Consider the following 23,224-nt stretch of genomic DNA (forward strand, 5'->3'; position numbering starts at 1 on the left):
CTAGGCTGAGATGGTTAAGGGTTTGACTTGACCTCCCTATGTGGTCTGCTTCTGCTGGCTGCAAGATACCTGAATGACACTGAGGCAGGAAGATGGTAGCAGCCCGATTCCCTGAGTTACTGTTTGGAAGAATGCACCTCCGTTAACTACATTAGTTGGTGATTCAAAAGAGAACTCAAACTTTGTTGAGATTTTGGGGGATGGGGTGTAGCACTTAGTGTTAACTTACCCCAATTAATATACTGTTGGGTGTTTAAAAACTTAAAATTATCTTTTGAATATTATATTTGTTATGATATTCTAAATACTTTATGATTTATGTAAGCTATAGGAGATATATTGTAAAGTATGCAAGCAATTTAGTAGGAGGCTCTGGCACAAAGAGATCTTCATTTGTGGTGAATAAAATTTTTTTTTCAAACCAGGATATTTTTGTAGGTTTCATGTATTTGTGGTCTTATGTAAGTTTTATGTATAGATGTAATTCTCAAGCATCAAAAGGCAGGTCCTTATCCAGGTGAAAGTTGAGATAATAGTCCTTTAGGGATAAGGGTCATCAGGAGCCAGAGTGGCAGAAAGGATAGAATCTCAGAGTATGTACACTGTTGAGGAGGTGGTTCAAATGGTCTAGGTGGGGGTGGGCATTTTACCACTGGGAGAGTAATGCTGGGCACTGGAAGGAAAGACAAAGGGTCTTTAGCACATAACTGACCACACCATCCCTCACTGTAAAATAGAAGATTCTTGTGTTCCATGGGATAGCTGCCCCGGGTCCAGATCCAAAGTATTTAACCATTTGCCTCTGAGGACCTCCTAGACCTAGGATTGGGTAGAGGTCTCTTTTTAGGCACAGGCTTAATTTTTTAATAAAAATGACAGATCTCTCAGGTCAGCACATCACTGAGGGGAACGGATACTTCACCACTTTCAGTGAATGGATCAAAAGACCCTTCTTGACTTAGAGGTTTTCCCTCTAGAAGAATTTATACTTTCATTATCTTTCAGTTCTAAGTAGTTTTTGTTTCATGAATTATTTTAAAGTTTATTGGTTAATATCCAAATACCTGGGGATTTTTCCACTTCTTTTTGTTATTGATTTCTGGCTTAATTTTACTATAATCAGTGAACCCACTCTATGTAATTTCAGTCTTTTGAGCAATTTGTTGAGACATGCTTTCTCTCTCAGCATGAAGTCAATTGTAAACATTCTATTTACTTCTGGAATGATGCATATCCTGCAGATGTTAGGTATAGTGTTCAAGAGTGTTAATAGTATTGTTTAATTAGAAAAATGTGTCAGACCAACTTTGTCCTGCTTATAATAGACACTTCTTAAATTAAGGATATGGAAAAGTTAAAAGTAAAGGATAGAAAAATTGATTTTCTCTTGTTTATTGTATTAGCTTCTGAGAGAGGTGTGTTAAAATGTCTCACTCTGATTATGGGTTACTGCTTATGATTATTTCTCCCTTTAGTTCCTTCACTTTGTGCTTTCTCTGTTTTGAGGCCATATTAGTACATGCATACAAACTACAGAATTGTTATATTAGTCTGATGACAATGGTTTGTCCCTTAAAATCTTTGATCAATATAGCCCTTCCACCTTTGTTTGGGGTAGTGTTTGCCTGCTGAATTTTTAATCCTATTACTGTCAAACACTCTCTATCTTTATGTTTAAAGTATGTCTTTTAAAAGCAACATAGTTAAATTTCATTGTGTACCTGGTTTGTTAATCTTTGTCTTTTAATGAGATGATTTAGTCTGTTTACCTTTAATGAACTCTATTTGGGTTTCAATCTACCATCTTACTCTTTGGTTTCTATTTTCCCCACATGTTCTTTTTTTGTTTTTCTCTCCTTTCTTGCCTCATTTTCAATTAAGCAGTTTTTACTTTTCCATTTTTCCCCCTCTTTTCTATTGGCTTGTTAATTATCCGTCCTTTTATGTTCTTTGGAGAGGGTACACCATTCATATTTGACTCATTAAGGCTAATACAAATTAGTACTTTTACCACTTCCTGGACAATGCAAGGACCTTTGAATGCCTTAATTCCATTTATATTCCTCCCAGACTTATGTGCTATTCGTTTCATGTATTTTGAATCACTCCAAGAGCGTAGATAGTAGTAGAATGTAATAAAAATAATGGGAAGTGATGAATCTTGAATATTTAATCTTTTTTAAAATGTTAAATATAATTTATATAATTCTAAGTTTATATAATTTATTTTTAATAATGATTATGTTTAACAACCAGCTTGTAAAATTCTTGAAAATGTAATAATTATCTCTTGTGAGCCAATATGAACTGGTTCAATTACACCACTGACTGAGGTCATTTTTTAGAATGGGAGCCAAGTTTAATAAAGATAACCCTTGGAATTACAAGCATCTCAGCATCCAAACATCAGTATTTATGACCCCTACACAATAAAACAGCACTCATGTTTTGTCAAATTCAACAAATTAGGGGCACATTTTGCTGATGACCTGGATGAAGGAATTGAAAAAGAGTTTGTAAATGTTAAACAGTGAAGTTGCCTGTATGGTGGAAGTGCAACATAACAGTGCACTACTACACATTTCTTCCAAACTGTATTCGGTGATGGTCATGTTATAGCTTAAAATTGGTCATGTTGGACTATTTACTTCATGGGGTTATTGACATTTACATTAGGGTGTGATTTATTGTTTTGTGTTCTAGACTTAAGAAAATGATGAAGAAAATTGCAGATTCAACTGTCTGTAGCATTACATCATGAACAGCATAAAAATTGTGGAAATATTCTTCTAATATTAAAAAAAAACCTACCAGACTCAGCAAAAAAAGAACTTTTACCATTGATAAACAAGTGATATCTTATCTTACCCTTAATATAAAATAAAATATCAACAAGCCTTCACATTGGAACCATACTCGTTTGTCAATTGCAACCATAGGTGTTTCTACAGACACAAGAATTTGGCAAAAGTTAATGAATGAATTGACTGTATGGAATTTATGATAAAGAACACTGGATATTTTAGTATTATTTGTAAATTGTGTATTAATATTCTATATCAGTAAAATTTATAACTAATTTATGTCTATAGGTATAGATATACATGCAGTTTTCTTCCTGGAGATCTGGTTCTAAAACCAACATAATTTGCCAGCATACCCCTGACCTCACTCCTCCAAAACTGCGGTTAGAATCATTGTTATTGAATCTACTGACCTCCTTAAGAATCCTAGGGTGAAAAGTTAACAGATGTTACTGACTTCAATACAGCAATTGCTTCTTTCTACATTTCTTTATTCTACTGGAGTTTTCCTAGAACTTGGACTAGTTGTCTTCTTATCACCTCTGTGAAAACTCCCAAGGCCTCAAGGTCTTCACAATATTTTTACAGTTTTTTTTTTTTAAAGCTTGAGTTTCTCTGCTCATGTATTTAGAATACAAAGTAGATAATTCCTTTCCTTTTACCTAAAAGATTTTTCTGCCACTGTGTCATCACCTCTTAAGCTTTTACTTCCCAGAGTTTTTCTGACAGATTTTGCATCTCACAGTCCCTACATGAGCACCTTTGCTCCTTCTGAGGGCCCTGCTTACAACTGAGAAGGAGCATGTGACAAAGCTTAGGGTCAGGTGCTACCAATGGGGTATTGATGCCCTCTTTCTTGCCCAATACCCAGAACTCAGGATATCTTAACAATACAAGATAATATTTTGAATAAATTTTTATTTTCTAGCCCTGGGGAAATCCTCTATACTATATAATAATAGTGATCATTTAATGAGTGCTCACTGTGGATCAGTTATTGCATTTTGTACTTTCTCCTTATATCACCCTCCTGATTAACCTCCTCAGGTAAGTTTCATCATTATTCTCATTTTAGAAATAAGAAAACTGAGGGGCACCTGAATGGCTCAGTCAGTGGTTAAGCATCTGCCTTTGGCTCAGGTCATGATCTCGAGGTCCTGGGATCGAGCCCTGCATGGGCTCCCTGCTTGGTGGGGAGTCTGCTTCTCCCTCTCTCTCTGTCCGTTCTCTCCTCCCCTCGCTCGTGCTCTTGCTCTCTTGGCCTCTCTCTCTCTCTCTCTCTCTCAAATAAATAACATCCTAAAAAAAAAGAAAAAAAGAAAGAAAGAAAGAAAGAAAAAGAAAGAAAGAAAGAAAGAAAAGAAAACTGAGATTTAAAAAGGACGACTTGCCCAGCATTTCAAGTGTCCAGACCAGGATTTGAACCCAAGTTCTTCTGGTGCTATAAGCTCTGTTATTCTGTGACTTGTCAACAATGTCTGTCCTGTTTCTCTTTTGTCTCTCTCAAGTAACCTCACTGGCCTCTGCATCCCATTTTCTTGTCAGAATTAGTGAGTATTCCTTGAAATTTAAATCTGAGGACAGAAACATTTTGTTATTGTGACATGAAAGTGTAAACTATTCAAAAATATTTTTTGAAAAAGGAGAAAGTTAAAACTTTGAATAGTCTCCTCCCTTTCCCTCACTCCACGTGAAGATGATCACCAAGCCCCAACTCCATGTCTTTTAAACCTGTCCCTTATTGGGCACCAGCCCTCCTTGGTACAGGCCCCCAGTCCTTCACGGCTGGGTAACTGCTGGAGCCTCTCATTGGTTCCACACCTTCGGTCCTCACCTCTCCAGCTCAGCCTCATGGCCCTACAAAGAACATTTTAAAACACAAGTATGACCATTTCAATTTCTTGCTTTAAATTCCTTTAGCGACTCCACTGCCTTTAAGACATGATTCCTTCACTTAGTGGAGTTTTCCAGGCTTCTCTATCACCTCACCTGTGTCCACTTTCCCATGAGTATATGAAATTCCCGCCACATTCAACTTCATATTCTTCAACATCAAAAGCAAACACAAGTTCCAAACTCTGGCATATTTTCTTATGTCTGCTTTTTCTTTGGGTTTCCCTGCCTAGAATGCTATTTTCCTGTCTCCATTTCTTCTATCATCTGCACTTCCACCTGCCTTTCACAACTCAGATATAAGTATGATTAGCCTAATTGGATTAGCTGCTCTTTCCCTCTGCTCCCATTGCAGCCTGCATATGCCTCCTCATACCCCTTAGCCTTCCAAATTGTGGATGGTGGGGGAACAGGTAATCTGTGAGCTCCCCTAGGGCAGGAATTGTAAACTTATCATAGAACTTGACAATTTGAAGGTACTTGATATATTTATGTTATGAATGAGAGAGGAGAGATTGGCCTGTTCAATCAACTGTCCTGCATTAAAAATTTCTCCTATAGAGGTAAACATTTCATTGTAGAAGAAAATAGGTGGTGGCTATAAATCCAGTGGGAAGGAAAAATTCAGAAGAGATTACAGATGCTGCTGTGCTAAGAAACAGTGCTAGCTAAGAACTTGGGGGAGTCATTTCACCTCTCTGGACTTTGATTTCTAGGAGAATGAAGGTTGGATGCTATGATTCCTAAGGTTCTTTAGGTTGGTGAATACCAGCCTTACAGTCACACTTAGTAGCCATTTTATTATAATTTTTTTTGGTATTTAGAACTTCCCAAAAGATCTGGAATCTGATTATTTCCTAATCATGATAGTGAGTACAAATCTCATTTTAAGCATATAGGAATATAAGACTTCTATTGAGTTCCTCTTTTAAAAGCTTACCTATTCTTCCTTCAAGTTGTTAAATAAATGACATGTTAACATAAATCAGTACAATTTTATTTTAAGATATCTTAACAGGTCAAAATATATACATCAAAATGAATGCAAAGTAATTCAATGAAGATACTTTGGGAAGCTATTCCCATAAGACTGTCTTTGCTTAAAATATTTTTGGAACTTCTTGTTCAGAATTATCCTTGAGCACTTGCACAATCTTTTTTCTAATGTCGGCAAATCTGTCTTTGTAGGACAGATTTGTGAACAAAGTAGGTGATCAAACTGTATTATTGTTTTGTTTATTTATTAGTTTACTTGCTCTGCTTAGGAGAGTAATGTATGTTCGTTTGGACAGCGTAGAGTAAAAAGAAAAATTAACAGAGTCTATATTCCACTTAAACATTAATCAGTCCTTGGGAGAAAACAGCAGAAATTATGGGGTTTAAGAGCCTGAAGGTGATTGAGGTTCAGAATTTTCATCTAACACAACAAATTTTTTCTGTCTCCCTTGTCAGTGCCCTGGGATGGAATTTGACTGCTTCTGGAATTTTGGATGCATGATTGATATAAGGAAGCAAAATCCCCCCATGCTATTTTTTCATTTATCTTGGACTTAAGACCCCCTTTTTTCCCATAGGGAAAAATGGCAAAAAAAAAAAAAAAGTAACTAGAGATCTCCCTTAATTTAACCAGAGTATTATTTTGATGCGTTTTTTTCTAATTTTAACAATATGTCTTGTGTGTTTTATTTAAGAAAAACTGAGATCCTCCTGTTCATGGCTTGTATCTTGCATCTCTTCTTGGTGTTGTATGATTGCCGTTCATTAAATTTTTAAAAACATGATTTTTAGTGGGTACATTTTATTCTATCATATATATTCATATTGTATTCTCCATTTTCCTACTGTCTTCATAACAGTAGCATATGGGTGTCTATTTGAGTGTATCCACAATTATAAAAAATATTATAAATTAGAATATGTCAGTTTGATAAATTAAACGGTTTCTTAAAAGTAGAATTTTTATTATTAATGAGGTTGAACTATTTCACATATTCTCTGTCTTGTTAAATGTTCTTTTGCCTTAAATTCTGCTCTGATATAAATATTGCCATCCAAACTTTCTTTTCATTTGTGTTCTCTAGATACACTTAGCTCTTCCTTTTATTTTAGATTTCTGGGTCATTTCGTTTTAGAATTGTCTTATAAACAGCATATAATTGGATGTTGAGCATCTTTGTTTTTGTTGGAGATGTTTAACCCATTTACATTTATTGTCATATTTGATAAGTTTGATCTTTGGTCAATTAAAAAAGGGATAAAGGGATACTCAAAAGAAAGCATGAGCAATAGAACATTATTGGAATCAGTGTTTATCCTTTCAAGTAGACTCTTCTGAGGGGCAAAAGTCATTTGATTTCAGGTGTTGATACTTTCATGTAAAAAAAAAATCATGTTTTATAGTAAGGTCAGCTTAGTGAGTGTTTCTCCACCAATTTGACCCATTGGTTACTTTAGGATTAATTTAAAATAAAGGCAAACAATTAAAAAAAAAACCTTATCCAGGTACACTTTCTCTGTTATGCACCCTGCCTTCTTTGTTACCCCTCACTATGTCTTTAACATAAGGAGTGGAGAGCAATCAGCCAGTGGCGGGTGAGGGCAACATGGTGTGGCAGAAAGAGCTCTGAATTGTTAGATCTTGGATAAGTCACTTTCCTTCTGGGCTTCAGTTTCCATATCTGGAAGTTTAAGAAGTTGGAGTACATAATCTCTGAGGTCATTACTTGTAGCTTTAATCTTAAATAATTAAACAAAACTTATTAAGCCCCTATTTGTATAGCTTCAGTACCAGGCTATATAGAATAACAAACACAAAAACAATCTATGTTTAAAAAGTAAGAAAAAGAAAAGTTACTAAGCTGATGAGATTCTGTATCTTGGTCTGTGTGCTGTTTATATTGTGTGTAGTATGTAAAAAATTCACTAGGCTATATCTTTAGGATGAGGGTACTTAAATCACTTTACTTGTGTATTTTATACCTCAATAAATTGGAAAACTAAACTGAAAAAAGAAAAAAGAAAGAAAAGAAGAGAAAAGAAAAATTGGCCAGATGTTTAAAGGTTGTACTTATGAGGCAGGATGGTGTAATGGAGAATCCACAGAAAGTAGATGTTGAGTTTAAATCCTGACGACAACAAATATTAGCCTTGGAATCTTGTGCACATTACTCAACCTTTTGAGACTCAGTTTTCTTAGTGAAAAAATTTGTGGTTTCTACTTTATGAGGCAGTCAGGGGTATTGAATGAGTGAAAAGGCACGTAAAGGACCTGGCATGTAGTAGGTGATCAATACATATTTTTTATTTTAATTAATTAATTAATTAATTAATTTACTTATATTTGACAGAGAGAGAGAGTACAAGTAGGGGGAGTGCAGGCAGAGGGAGAAGGAGAAGCAGGCTCCCTGCTCAGCAGGGAGGCTGATGTGGGGCTCGATCCCAGGACCCCGGGATCATGACCTGAGCCGAAGGCAGATGGTTAACTGTCTGAGCCACCCAGGTGCCTCAATACATATTTTTATTTATTTTTTATTTTTTATTGTTTTAAAGATTTTGTTTATTTGAGAGAGAGAATGAGATAGAGAGAGAGCATGAGAGGGGAGAGGGTCAGAGGGAGAAGCAGACTCCCCGCTGAGCAGGGAGCCCGATGCGGGACTCGATCCCAGGACTCCAGGATCATGACCTGAGCTGAAGGCAGTCGCTTAACCAACTGAGCCACCCAGGCGCCCCTCAATACATATTTTTTAAAAAGAGGCAGTAAGAGTATAAACAAATGTTTATGACAGATTCAAAGAACTAAAATATTTTACATCATTCTTTTTAAATCACCCCAAAACTAATAAACCCCAGAAAGCCCAGTTTTAAAGAGACTACGAAGAATACAAGCTAGGCTTGTATTTTTCTGGTGTTATGCAAATTGGAAATACCTCTTTTGGAGAGCCACCTGGCAATTTATAATAAAAATCACCCGGTTTATAATTATGATCTTTAAACTGTTAATCCCACTTTTTGGATATAGTCTGAGGAAATAACTCCAAAAGGAAAAACAAAATTTATTTATTTAAAAATGCTTGACTGGGTTACAATAATGTGTGGAAGCAACTAGCTGGAAGATAGTTAATTAAACCCTTTTAGCGATGCAGTGGAATATTGTTCCATTTAAAATGACAGATACATGGACTAAGTAGATATATGGAGAATTCAAGCAAAAAATTAGAAAATAGAGTGCACTCAGTGACTACAACCACATAAAACCTATCTGTGCAATGATAAAGGTTAGAAGTGAATTTTGTAAATTTCTGGTTCTATGTGGAAAAGGGTTGATCTATATTTTAATTTTTGGTTTATTATAGTATAATGATTACTAAGTGAGTCTATAAAAATAAAGTAAAAACATTGTATGTTCTGAGATAGAACAGGGTATATATGAACATAGTGTATAAAATACAGAATAAAAATGTACTGTTGATATATAGGTAGAGTTATAGAAAAATAGGCATTGTATTCCTCATAATATTGAAAAGCTTGCCTCACCAATGCATTGTGAAAGGAGTTATCACTCTCAAGAAGTGCTTTTCCTAGAAATAATTTCCAAGTCAGCTAAAATGCCAAAATATGGAGATGAAAATTCATGAGAGAAGTTGTTCTTAAAGATATCAAGTTCCCTATCGGCTGCATTTTTTTTTTCCAGCTGCTTTTTTTTCTTTCTTTTGTGATAAAGGAGGTTTTAAAGATGCTGAAATGGTTTACAATTGCCTTATTTAGTTGGTCTTATTTTTTTATGTCTCCCCAAAGGGTCACAAAATCCATCATTTAAAAAGAGAAAATGATGTGTTTTTAGTGCAAGGAGAGAAGAGCCACTTTAGAGAACCAATAGGAATGGAAATAAATGGAATCGGGCACCTATAGCCATAACATACTAAGTACTTTGAATCATCTCAGATGTCAGAAGCTTCACAGGGCAAATGGAATGAGGTGCTGGGTAGTGGGGTACTTCCTTTTCATCACTGGAAGGCCTAAATCAACTTGGTAGTGGTTTTGAAGTGAAAGACTGTTGGAGTGCACAGGACAACATGGCAGGCCCGGGTTGAGGGACGCTCCTCTTTCCCCTGGGAATAGAACATTTTTGGGAAATAATGAAGGAATTTGCTAGGTGTGGGAGGAGTCTGGGTGTTTTAGGAGATGGAGGAAACTTTGTATCTGAAATGTGTTTGGTGGCATGGAAAATTTTTGACCCAAGTTACAAAATGCAAGGAATATTCCCCAAAAGAGGACTGGCAAGAATCATGGAGCTGGAAGGAGTTTTAGAAATTGATTAGTCCAAACTCTTAATTTTGCCAAGGAGGAAACAGACCCAAGGGGGAGAAACGGCTTGCCCAAGGTTACAGTCAGCAGTGAGGACATGGCCAAAACCAAGTCTCTTGATTTCTGCCCATTACTTTTCCTGCTCTACCTTACTGAATTGCCCTTACTTTCCACCATCGCTTCATTACTGACCTTTTCTGCATCTGTCATGCAAAAGATTAGCCTTCAGTCTTAGAAATGTAGCCCTTTAATTCACAAAGAGTTCCTTTAAGCCATCAGAGGTGTGAGTCAGCAAATCATGATCTATAGCATTGTTCCAGTATTCTGTTTGTCTAGCAGAAGGAGAGAAGTTTAATTTCAAGAGCTTGATTCTGGAATCAGAGTTCATATCCCATGGTTCATATCGCAGTTCCACCACTGGGGTGGTGACTGACATGAAGCAAATTATTTAACCTCTCTGAATTTTGGTATCATCTGTAAAATGGAGGATCATAATAGAACCTATCTTTTAGGGCCCTTAGGTGAGGATTAAATGGGATACCCCATTAGATGGGGGCCTGGGTTATAGTAAGTGCTCAATAAATGCTAGCTATCGTTATTGTTGTTCTGGGGATAGTTAGAACTACTTCTGTCAAAAGTCTTAAGGAAAGAATTTTTTTTTTTTTGAGGGAGGAATGGTATTATCTAGGCATGGTCCTTAGGTGCTCAGAAAGACTTTTCTGGGATTATAAAACTTCCTAAACTTTCAACAACGAGAAATCTTTCTCTGGTAGTCTTTTATGGATCTAGTGTAGCTTATTTTTTCTATAGCTTTTCATCCAACAGCTATCTTAATTACCCCAAATTTAGCTACTCCTTATCTTTAAATTTTTTCCCTATTTTTGTCTCTCAATAATTTTTATAGCTTTATTGATATGTAATAAACCCACATATTTAAAGTATGCAATTTGATTAGTTTTGATATACACATGAAACCATTACCAAAATCAAGACAATGAACATATTTATTACCAGCAGAATTTCTGTGTGCCCCTAGGTAATCCCACCCTCCTTGTCCCTTCTGGTCCCTCCCAACCCCCAACCCCATCCTCAGCCAAACACTGATCTGCTAGAATTTTATGTAAATGGAATCATATAGTATGTTTACTATTTGTCTGGTTTCTTTCAACTCAGCATAATTATCATCCATGTTGATACATGTATCAATTGCTCATTTGTTTTTAGTGCTGAGTACTCAATAATTTTTCCTTTGTTCACTCTTTACCCCTGTCTTGCTTAACTGGCCATGATATGGGACGACAACACATTTTGATGACTTAAAAATATTTATTGATTAAATATCTGTGTTTCCTGTTCTTATTTTCTATTTCATTGCTGTCCAGTATACATAGTAAATAGTACACAGCAATTTAGTCTCCCTGAGAAGTAACACCCATTTGCATTCTGTATGCATGTTTTAAAAAAAATGGTGCCCATAAGCAGTATTATTATTTATTTACTCGAAGGTTGAGACTAAAATTTTCTCCTGTCTCTTTGGCTCTCAGTATTAATACTTCCATTGGCCTAACCCAATGAATTGATTGAATAAATTCAATTATATAAATATTTACACAGTTTTTATTTTTGTAGTGAAATATTTACTCTATTAATGTTACAGTCCTGTTTTTGAAAATGTGGACAGCATGTTCTCAATTCCCTTGCAACTGGAGCAAAACATGAAATAAACTAAAAAATTGATACAGCAAAAGTATTATATGTGCAAAATAATGACAGATCATTTAGGACGCAAGTCCATTTTTATAATGACTTTTTACCAACACCATAGTATCTCTCAACTATTGACATTCCTGCATCTGGGAAGGAAGAAGATAAAAATTACCATTTAAAACACCCATTCAGGTTTGGTGAAAGATTTAATTTCTTCATCTATCACAGTGTCACGAGCCCTGTGAATACTATAGATCAAGCCTCAGTGCCTGAAGTTTGGAGACTTGGCAGCATGGGGGGGAGCGTTTAGCCAGAGGGAATCATAATGCCAGAGAAAACAAACTTTACCCATTCTGCATCTTAAACTTGTGTTCTGAGCGGTTGTCCTGAGTGCTCTTTTTGCCTGAGAAGCCTGGGAATGCAGTAATTTAAAAACTGAGCCCGCAGTGGAGATGTATATACTGACCTTAAAGGAGCTACAGACATTCTAGTGAAAGACAGAGGTTTATATGGAACAACGAAAAGAAGGTGTGGTTTCTGTACTTGAAGTTAACCTGGAGATTATCTGGTCCCAACTTTCATTTTGCAGGTGACTAGCCCAAGGTTATAATAACTTAATAGCAGAACTGGGACCAGAGCTGTGCTTTCCGAACCACAAACTCACGCCCTCTCTGTGTTGCTGTTGTCCTGGGACTGGTGTGCTGGGGTGAGAGGTGTTGGACTCTATGATTTGTTCTCTCTGAGCTGCCCTGCCTAGGGGTCCGTTGTCTGGGACATTGCACCTTGATGAGCTATACTTCTTGAGCATTTTGTCTTCTGTGAGCTTGTCCGTTTTAAAGCTGTCTTCCCTACTCTTAGCATCTAAGCCTAAATGCTGTCCTGCATCTTCATCATTTGTGCAGCTTGTGTCCAGCTGTAACATATCTTCTTGTCCACAGAGATTCTTAGGGTGTGTGGCAAGCAACAGATCAAGATCAGCCTCCTTCGGTGCTAATCACTGACTTAGGCCAAACCCTTTATTTTACAGACCCGGAAACACAGGTGAAGAAGTTATGGATTTAAGTCTCCCAGTAATGCATTTAAGATGATGTCATAGCTTGGGCTGCTGTATCAAAATACCGTTAACTGGGTGGCTTATCAACAACAGGCATTTATTTCTCACAGCACTGGAAGCTGGGAGTCCAAGGTCCTGGTGTCAGCATGGTCAGGTTCTGGTGAGAAACCTCTTCTGGGTTGCAGACAGCTGACTTCTCATTGTGTCCTCGTGTGGAGAGAGAAGAGCCAGCTAGTTCTCCGGCCTGTTCTTCTTAGGGCGCTAGTCCCACTCAGGATGGCTGGCTCCACCCTCATGACCTAATTACCTCCAAACGGCCTACCTCCAATTACCGTCACACTGGGATTAGAATTTCAACAGATGAATTTTGGGAGGGACACCAGCATTCAGTCCCTAGCTGCAAATCTGTTGTTCTGCATGGGAAGAAGTACAACAGATCTCCCTGAAACACTGTTCATGCCTCATTAGCATCTGCGATAGTACTTAGCACATGCCAAGCAGCTGCAGGATGTAGCAGGGCAGAAGAATGCATTCAGAGAGGGGTGCCTGCGTGGCTCAGTTGTTAGGCATCTGCTTTCGGCTCAGGTTATGATCCCAGGGTCCTGGGATCGAGCCCTGCGTTGGGCTCCCTGCTCCTTGGGAAGCCTGCCTCTCCCTCTGCCTCTCCCCCTGCTTGTGTTCCTGCTCTCGCTGTGTCTCTGTCAAATGAATAAATAAAATCTTTTTTTTTTTTTTTTAAAGAATGTATTCGGAGAGAATGTCTAATGAACAGTCGCACGTGAGGCTGACTGTGGCACTGCAGGCCCTGTGCTGGGAAGGAGCTCTCTTTATGGAGGCACCTCAGTTGTCTGCGTCTGAGCGGATTTAGGAGAGAGATAATGTTAGTGGTCTCACAACTAATGGCCAACAGAGCAATGCAGTTTCTTTCCAAGAGACTACATATAACTCTGTCCTCTCCAGTTCAAATTAGTTTGTTTTCCTTTCTGCTCTAACAGAACATTATTTGGATTTCTGCATAGGATGTGAGTCATTTCATTCTTGAACATGCTAGTGATTCACAGTGAGGATGGCTCAAACAGGGAGCCCACAGAAACCCCACTGCCTAGTTTGGGAGGCGCTGGGTAAATCTTTATAAAGAAAATATGATTTGATACCCTTTAAAGTGCTAATAGACCCACACTTTTTTTTATTTAAATTCAATTAGCCAACATATAAGTACGTAAGTTTCAGATGTAGTGGTCAATAATTCATCAGTTGCATATAACACCCAGTGCTCATACCATCACGTGCCCTCCTTAATGCCCATCACCCAGTTACCCCATCGTCCCACCCACCTCCCTTCCAGAAACCCTCAGTTTGTTTCCTGTAGGTAAGAGTCTCTCATGGTCTGTCTCCCTCTCTGATTTCTTCCCATTCAGTTTTCCCTCCCTTCCCCTGTGGTCCTCTGTGCTGTTCCTTATATTCCACATATGAGTGAAACCATATGATAATTGTCTTTCTCTGCTTGACTTATTTCACTCAGCATAATACCTTCCAGTTCCATCCACATCGATGTAAATGGTAAGATTTCATCCTTTCTGATGGCTGCATAATATTCCATTGTATATATGAACCACATCTTCTTTATCCATTCCTCTGTCGATGGACATCTTGGCTCTTTCCACAGTTTGGCTATTGTGGACGTTGCTGCTATAAACATCGGGGTGCACGTACCCCTTTGGATCCCTACATTTGTATCTTTGGGGTAAATACCCAGTAGCGCAATGTAGACCCATACATTTTAAAAGAGACTTCAAATAATTTAGCAATATAATTTGTCGATAGCCTTGATAGTTCTGCTAATAGTATCTGAGATTATCCCCATTTATCAGAATGAAATTTGAAGAAAATAAGAGTGACCTACTTCACTGGAAGGATTAGGAATAAGAAAGAGATGAAGAGATATCTTCTTATTTAGTCTGCTTCTGTGTATGCTAGACCAGGACACAGTGATCCTGTTTTTCATTCCACAGGATAACAGAAGAGCAACATTTTTGGGGAAATTCGTGACTTTTAAAGTCAGTTGTGCTCTAAAAAATACTGTTTTCAGCATAATTATTTAATGTGGAAGGAATGTGGCTACATGTGATTTATAATGTGTAGCATGCAAGGGCACTTTCTTTTCTAAAACATTTTCTTTTTTTTAAGATTTTATATATTTTTTTGAGAGAGAGGGCATGGGAGTGAGGGGGACAGAGGGAGAGGCAGAGGGGGAGTGAGAGAGGAAGAGGGAGAAGCAGACTGCGCTGAGCCCAAGACAGGGCTCGATCCCACGACCCTGGGGTCATGACCTGAGCTGTAACCAAGAGTCGGAAGCTCAACCGACTGAGCCACCCAGGGGCCCCTCTGAAACAAATTCTTGAGAAAGATAATTTTAGAAGTTGTCTGCACAGTTCCTGACTCTATCCCTGCTCTGTCTTCTAGTACTGTAACATAGAAGACGCCGCTGATTTATACAAATAAGAGACGTTACCATCAAGATTTAAAAACATATATTATTATCCACATATGCACAAAGAAAAATCTCACCGGTAACTTGAGTTGGCAGACACATATCTAGTCTCTGCCTGTCTTGGTGCCTTTCTTTTGTTGTTTTAGGCACATTGATGATGAAAGGGCTTGTTAGTCTTCCTTTCTTATTTCTCACATTTCAGGAATCAACGTGTCTGATACATACATGGTTTAGATGGACTAAAGATTTAAAGATTGAAATTTATGAAGGGGAGGAAGGCTTGGAGCTTAAAGCACATGGATGGGTACTATTGCACCATTGGATCAGTTTGTTTTTGAAGCTCTTTAGAAATTAAATTGCTGGGAAATTTCACTTAGGAATTGTACATTTTATAGAATGGGTTGCTAGATTGTTAAAATGTTACTGATCTCAGTGTACTCATTTTCAACATTTTTGATTGCTGTTTTCAGTAGTTGATTTTTGGTAGTCTCCTTTTAATATGATTAAAAGCTGACTTATTTATGGAGTCCTGTTAATTAATGTATGTCAAACTCTCTTACTGTGGGGCTGTGGTGGGGCAGACTTCCTAACCTTTAGAATCCTGCTGGGAAACTTCCAAATCCAAGTATGCGATTGTTCCACGGACATTCTCCCAGCCACTGTCTGCACATCTGCCTTCTCTTGCTACTTTTTACCATACCTAAAACTTGTGAAATGACATAATTGTCTCCATCATCCTCACTCTTTATGCCAAATGACCGAGAACACACTTGGCATCAGGTGATAAGAGAGGGGACCTCAGATCTGGCTACAGATATTTAGACTGAGGGATGTTGTCGAGAACTATTTTCTGAATGGAACAAAGCTAGGCACTATATCTGTCCACGTGCAGTTCCTTTCCTGGATTTAGCTTTTATTTTGAGCACAGTCTTATTGTCTGTTTCTTTGATACTCAGGAAGACTCGTCCAAGAGTGTGTTTTTGTCATTGTGATTTCTTATAAAGGATGAGGGATTCAGATCAGGGAGGGGCTGTGTTCTCAAGGCCTCCATGGCAACCTTTGGCATATCTGCCAGGCCCCCACTTAATGCAGTAGAAGCCCCTGTAAGTCCCGTACTGTCTTAGAGGACCACACGTGAGGACCAGTACTTGCAGCTAAGGCAATGTTGCATAATAGAAAAAGTAAAGGCTTGCTTTTCCTTTTTCTCTCTAGAGCTTTGGTTTTAAAGTCAGGAAAATCCTGGCTTTAGCATGTACTAGTAGGGTGCACTAGTAGGGAGGTTTCTTAACCCCTTAGAGCCTCACTTTCCCCATTTGTAGAATGGGAATATTAACACATATGCACAGCGTTGTTGCGGGGACTGAATGAGTTTGTATGTAACGGAGCTAGACAGTGTTGGCACAGTGTAGTTGTGCAGTTGGTGTCCCTTGTCTGTCTTCTAATAGAGGCTGTGTCCAGTTGAACACATCCACTTCTCCCTAATGGACCTTCCGTTTACCTTCACTAATTTTCCATGATGCTAATTCGCCTTCCACCCCCATCTCTAAGGGAGTCTTGTCAGTGGCTCTGCCTTCCTGTCTCTTTCCTTTTCCGTCACTAGCTTGAGATGACTGCTTTCTGGGGGAACATGATGTTTGGAACTGCTAAAGAGACAACGTACTTCCTAGAGCCAGGGATTGGAGTTTTAATGAGTTCTTTCACTAGGAAAAGAGGGAGGCGCTGGGCCATCCCGTGGCTCTTACCCTGCAGTTTGGCATTGCTAGGGCCAGGCACTTAGAAGCTGGATGAATGTGGACTACTGTGTGTGGATGAAAAAACCGTGAATGTTTCTCTTCAAGTTGCTGGAGAGAGAAGTACAAATTAGATTATTAATGATCATATGGAGGTATGAGCTGACAGTCTATTTAGTTTCATTATTAAAACAAGTGTGGTTTTGGACGATGCGGATGTTTCCCCTTTTTATTTAGATGGCAAAGAATATTCATTAAGGGTATCAATAAAGACCCTGTCAATGATTTAGCCTCCAAAGCTGCCCCCTGCATGCTAAAAGACAGAAAAGAAAATTTAAGTGGTTGAGAATGAGAATGTGAGATTGGAAGCCAAATTATAAACTCATTTCAACTCCTGGCCTGCAGGCGCTGGAATAACATTATTTGTTGTCAAGGATGGAAAACAACTCCGATCCAGGTCCAAGTGATTATTCCACTTTGGCATTGCTGCCTTTCTGCCAACAGCAATTCCATTTGGACATAGATTAATTAGCCAGGCAGGGACGGAAGTGTGGCTGGTGAGAGCAAAGCCCGAAGAGGCAGAGCTGCAGCCCCGAGTTGCAGTGGAGGGCACCACTCTGGGCCCCGAGAGGATGAGAGGACGGCCGCAGGCTGGCCCAACCCACTTGAACCTTACACCCACAGTAAACTGGGAAGAGGGTGCCGATCCAAATGGACTCGGAGTTGTACGGACTGTTAATGGCGATGCCTCAGAGAAAACCTTCAAACTTAGGTGCGGGAAGAAGCAAAAATGTGACAGATCCGCTGTCCCCATGGAGAAAGGACAAGCGGTGGCAGGCCCGAGGGGCTTCGCAGTCTTGTCTCTGGTATTCTGGACCTTTTTTATTCCTGCATGTGAAATGGGAACAATAGTGTTTACTTTTTGCTGTTACTTGAATTATAAAGACACATGAGACAAGATCATGAACACTCTTGGGAAAAATGACTCTGTTAATTAATCGAAGCTAGCATTGATGTAGTTATTAACACTTCTTTAGCAGGAGGGCGTAGTCCCTTTCCAGAATATTTTCCCTGCCTTTGCTTCCAAAGTGTTTTGCTTGTACCTCTTTTCCATCTGCTTTTATCTTCGTTGACACATCTGTGGCCTCCAGTGGAATTCCTTTTAAAGGCAGGGATGGCGTGGGGCGGTCGCCGTTCCCGCCGTGCCGCACTCGCCCTGCGCAGCCGGGAGCGCGAAGGCGGCTGGCGGCGCAGGCGGGCGGGGACCCGGGACCCGCGGGGCCGTGCGCGCGCCCCCCTCCCCGCCGCGCTCGCGGGACAGCGCTATAGCCGCGCGCGGGCCCCGGGGGGGTCAGACTGGGGACGCGCGCCCCGGGAGCGGGGCTTTCCCGGCGGCCCGGGACCCTTTGGAAGCGTGTGCACCCTTTCCGTCCCTCGGGCAAAACTTCCCGGAGGATTTGCTCTTTTCTAACATTTCATTCCATGAAAATTAAAAAAAAAAAAAAAGTGGCGCTGCATGCGGTCCTTGCAGAGGGGGGCAGCACTTTCACTCCTGACCCCAACCTGGAAGCCCGAGTGACTTCAGAGCTGATAGAGCATGAAAGCCTGCAAGCCTGCAAGCCGAGCCGCGAGTTCAGAAGCAGCGCGTGGGCCCCGGGCACGTTTCTTTCTGGCGAGGTTTGTTTTTTGGGGGGAGGTTCCTTCTCAAGTCAGTGTGCTTGCTTTCATGCACACTTCTATAGGGCTTTCGCCATTTATTTTAAACCTTGGTGTGTGTGTGTGTGTGTGTGTAAATAAACATTTTGTATTTTACCATTAAAATAGGGAGCGGAGAAATACCATCCTGCAATTTGGGGATGAATTGTATTTTATATCCTAAGTGATTTAGATTTCTACCATTTTGTAATATCACCTAGAGCGGAGACATGGAAATTCACAGGGGCTCCTACTTCTTACTTTCTTTTATTTTTTTATGTTTTAGATTCCTTTCCGTTTCGAGGAAAGAAACCGGGGTATTTTTACCCAGAGGAGGAATGATGTAGTTCCAACCTAACCTCCTTTTCTTACTTACAGGTAAGTGAGTCTCTTCATCATAGATTACTCAAGAAATGAACTTTGGTATGGTCTGAGTTGTATTCAGTATTCTGGCTATCTTTGAAATGTGTTAAATTTCATTTTACTTTCAACAGTGTGATTAACAACAAATTATTATTTTAAGATATGAATACTTTTTCAAAGTAATTCAGTTATTTGGCTGCCTTGAATCTTTTTTATTCACTTTGTAAAGCCTATAATCTACATTTAATGTTACCAACTTCTTTAGAATTTATCTCTTCTCACCGTGGCAAATGACTTAAGCCAATAATGAAGTTAGAAGAATTACATAATTCTTCTTAAAAAAAAATATTCACTTGAATAGGAACATTTGTTCTCCTCTTGGAAGTTGTGACAGACTATTAAGCTTTCTCAAATATTTAGCCCATAATCAAATGGGCACCATAATTTTGACCATGCTACAAAATATTTCTTTAAGTAAAATGGTTTAGGAAATTGAATAATGATCTTCCTTTCTAACTTGTATCTTAGGGGTATACTTTCTAGAATCTTGAAGAATAGTACCCCAGTGGATTATATAGTTGGTTTTCATCTGGGGACAAACATGAAACTCTGGAACGTTGTTTTAGTTCTGCTCTTATAACCAGTAATTTTGAGTTTCTCTGCGATAAGATATTTTATTACATTTGGCAAGACTAAACTTTAAAAAAAAAGCAAGAACCTTAGGGACATCATTAATATTGAAGGGCAACAGTATGAAATCTGAAGTTGTATACATGGTTTCTGTCTTCAGCAGAGCAAACCTTTTCTAATTTTCTTTAGAAATGGCTCAACAGACGTAAAAGTAAAACTAGGTAAGCTGTACTCAGCATATGCATATCTTCAAGAAGCTCCTCTCACCTTTTTCCTCTTCATTTAACAGATTTCTGTAGAGGTTTTGTTCAGGATTTTTGTTTTGTTTTGTTTTTACTTCTGTCACACCGATTAAAATGAAAGAATGGAAGTCAAAGCATCTGATTTGATTTTACATTAATGAACTGCTTTACATTAAAACAATAGAGTGTGCAGAGTGTAAAAGGGATTGTAACTGAGTTACTATAAATAGAAAAATAAAAATGACCTTGGCCAAAAGTTAATAATACAAACAAAAATAAAAGAATAATTCTTCACAAATTCTTTTCTGAGTAGAAAGTCAAGTGCCTATCAGGCCTAAGTTCAGGGCCTCAAGTTCAGGGCCAACTTGAGGGATATACAAAATTACTCTGATCTTTGGTCTTGGGATGTTTCATGTTTTTGAGGATGACTTGGACGATGTAGAAGAGAACAATGTCAGTAGAACACCATGTAGACCCTAATTATTAAAACCTTGAGATAATAGTAGAAAAGAGCCAAGTCAACTTTACAAAATAGAGAAGCAGTAAAAAGCTGAGTAAGGTCTGCTTGGACAAATGCAAAGTTATAGGATGTTTGTGCTCTAGTCCAAGGCTATTAGAGTAGCAAGATGGGGAATGCTTGGGTGGCCAAAGGGCAGAGCAGTAGCCTGAGCTGGGTTTTAATGGTGGTCACAGTGCTGTGGATCCCTGGGCAGAGACATGGGAAGTTGCTGAGGAGCCGAGCCTGCACCTGGGCAGTACCAACTTGGGAAAGCCAGCCTTCCAGGAACTTCCCTTTACAGACTGAGGCTGTTATAGACTCAGGGACTTGAATATCCTTCAGCAGTAGACCTTCCCCAGACTTGCAAAAAACAAACGTGTGATTTGGGAAAAGAGTGACTGGGTTGTGTTCTCCCTCTGGTCGACAGACACGCCACACCAACGTCCGGTGACCATGGAGTCCAGGCGAGGACAGTTCACTATTTGATTCAAATATTTAATAGCATCAGGCCATAAAAGGTTTGCAATAAGGATGTCCTGGCGTCACAGACACATCCTTCGCAGAGCCCGTGGCCTTACCACCACTCCTTTCCTGTCCGTTGCTGCCCACCATGTTTTCAGCCCTACTCTGTGCCCTGTTGATGGTTCCTGTCTCTCCCTACCCAGAAGTGTGTCCGCATTGCCACACATACTAATTCCTCTCCTCCCGACGAGGGAAAGGTATGCTCTGGGCTGCACCCTCTCATCTCCACCTTCTGCCCCTCCCCCACTCCCTGGGGGTGGAAGTGCTGGAAGCTGTGCTGGTCTTCACGCTCCTCTTTCTACCCACCATACTTCTTCCTGGCCACTCTCGTGGGGAACTTCTCTCACCCTTCAGCACCAATGCCTCCGATGAGCATTGCCAGCACTCAGAAACAGCTCCTAGGAGGCCCTGACGACAGGAGTGAAAGGGCCAGTCAGTATGTGGAAAAGTGAAGACCTGCAGATGCCTCCTCGGTCCCCAGCCCCTGGCTGATGCTCCTGCATGGTCAACACTGTGTGTCCCAGGGTCTCTCACACCCTCCTCCGAGCAGGGCACAGGACTTTCTGCTCTCATTTGGTGGTCTAGTCTATTCCTTGGGGAGTGTCTGCGGAGTGGAAACTCTCTTTGTAGACAGATAACCTTGTAGGTCCTTTACAGTTCCGGGAGCTCTTGAAATGTGATGGCCAGATAACATAAAATGGTAGCTGATTCAGTCTTTTTTGGGATGAAGTGGGCATGATAAGTAAATACTAATATGAAGCTGTGATATAGGAACTTGGCATGTTGCTCATATTTGAAAAACAAGAGGATTAAGTAGAGCAGTTTGTGTTTTATGAATTTTTGGATATGTTTTCAGCTTTTAAAATATTTCCATTTAATGGCATGAAGTGTGACACAAAGTCCGTAAGCTTTTAATGAGTGTCAGCTTTTGCCGCTACAATTTTAATTTATACTCCTGAGCCACAATTTGTTTTCAGCAGATGAAGCTACTCCAGGCAAGCCGGGGCCGGGAGACTCACACTGGCACCAGAATGGGTACCCAGCGATGCATGCCTTCTAGTGGGTTTTCATTTCTTTCTGTTGATTGACACTTAATTAGGCCTTGTGTTTTGTCTTTTCTGTTCTCTTTTGGGGCTCTGCTTATTGAGATCCCCTTTCCATCGAGTTAGTTTCTCTGTCCCAAGCCTGTACTCCAGCCTCTCACATCCGTGTCTGGTTCTGCTGTCCCAGACTCCCTTCCTTTCTGGGCCTTGGCTCTGGAAAGCCCGTCCTGAGCCCCAGCGACCGAGGGGCTGGGCCGTTGTGCCTCTATCACCTTATTTCCCCCACTGTTTACAGCCGTTTACCAGTGGGACAACTGTCCTGGGGCCCAGCATTGTCCTCACAGGAGGCACCGTCTGCATTTTTAGCACCTAGCCTATATTTGTCCTTACTCATAGTGACAAGCAATGTTTGGTTGACTCTCTGGTATCGAAAACCCTCATCAGAACCTAGTAATGTCAGTATTTTAATTTGCTGAGTGCTACGTCATATACCTACCTTTCCTTTGCCTTCTTCATTTATTTTAACGTGTATATTTTTGGAGCTACCACGGAGGTGGCGGGGGGAGGGATTTGAACCCAGGTGTTCGGACTCCAGCACCAGTGCTTGCTTAGTTTCATCTGTTTGAAACTTAAGTCAAAGAAGGTTGGCCACAACCCACGTGTCCAACCACAGATGAGCAGATGAACAAAATGTGGAATATACATATCGAGGAATAGCATTCTACCTCAGAAAGGAGGGAGGTTGTGCCACATGCTGCAACATGGATGAACTGTGAGGACGGGATGTGGAGGGAAATAAGCCAGCTACAAAAAAAGACAAACTATTGTATGCCTTAGCTGGCATGAGGTATCTGGAGTCTTCGCATTCATAAGGACAGGAAGTGGAATGGTGGTGGCAAGGGGCGGGGCGTGGGGAGAATGCAGCGTGTAATTGGTAGAGTTTTCATTTTGTGAGATGGAAACTTCTAGGGACTGTTGAACAACACTGTGAATGTATTGAATACTACCGAACCATATACTTAAAAACCACTGAGACGGCAGGGGCCCTGGGTGGCTCCGCTGGTTAAGTGTCAGACTCTTGCTTTCAGCTCAGGTCGTGGTGTCAGGGCCCTGGGATCGGGGCCCCTGCGGCAGGAGCTGTGCTCAGCGCGGAGCCTGCTTGCCCCTCTCCCTTTGTTCCTCCTCATGCTCTCTCTCTCTCTCTCTCTCTCTTTCTCTTGAATAGATAAATAAAAAAAAAATCTTAA

General features: G+C 39.9%; 1 protein-coding gene across 6 annotated transcripts in view; it reads left to right on the forward strand.

Annotated features, from left to right (window-relative positions):
- The window catches only part of CSGALNACT1 (chondroitin sulfate N-acetylgalactosaminyltransferase 1), a 339,564-nt gene that overhangs the window by 128,317 nt on the left and 188,023 nt on the right, over window positions 1–23,224 (forward strand). For 5 of the 6 annotated variants that reach the window (XM_028124037.2, XM_028124040.2, XM_028124036.2 and 2 more), the window contains one exon: window positions 18,965–19,056. The exons of the other annotated variant lie outside the window; for it this stretch is intronic. The gene's annotated coding sequence lies outside the window, so the exon portion shown is untranslated. The remainder of the gene's footprint in view (window positions 1–18,964; window positions 19,057–23,224) is intronic. 6 annotated transcript variants of the gene reach the window in all.

Source organism: Eumetopias jubatus, unplaced genomic scaffold (assembly GCF_037043125.1).
Source record: "Eumetopias jubatus isolate StellerSeaLion01/CBP00866 unplaced genomic scaffold, mEumJub1_p1.0 scaffold_2, whole genome shotgun sequence".
In the NCBI taxonomy this organism is placed as follows: Eukaryota; Metazoa; Chordata; class Mammalia; order Carnivora; family Otariidae; genus Eumetopias; species Eumetopias jubatus.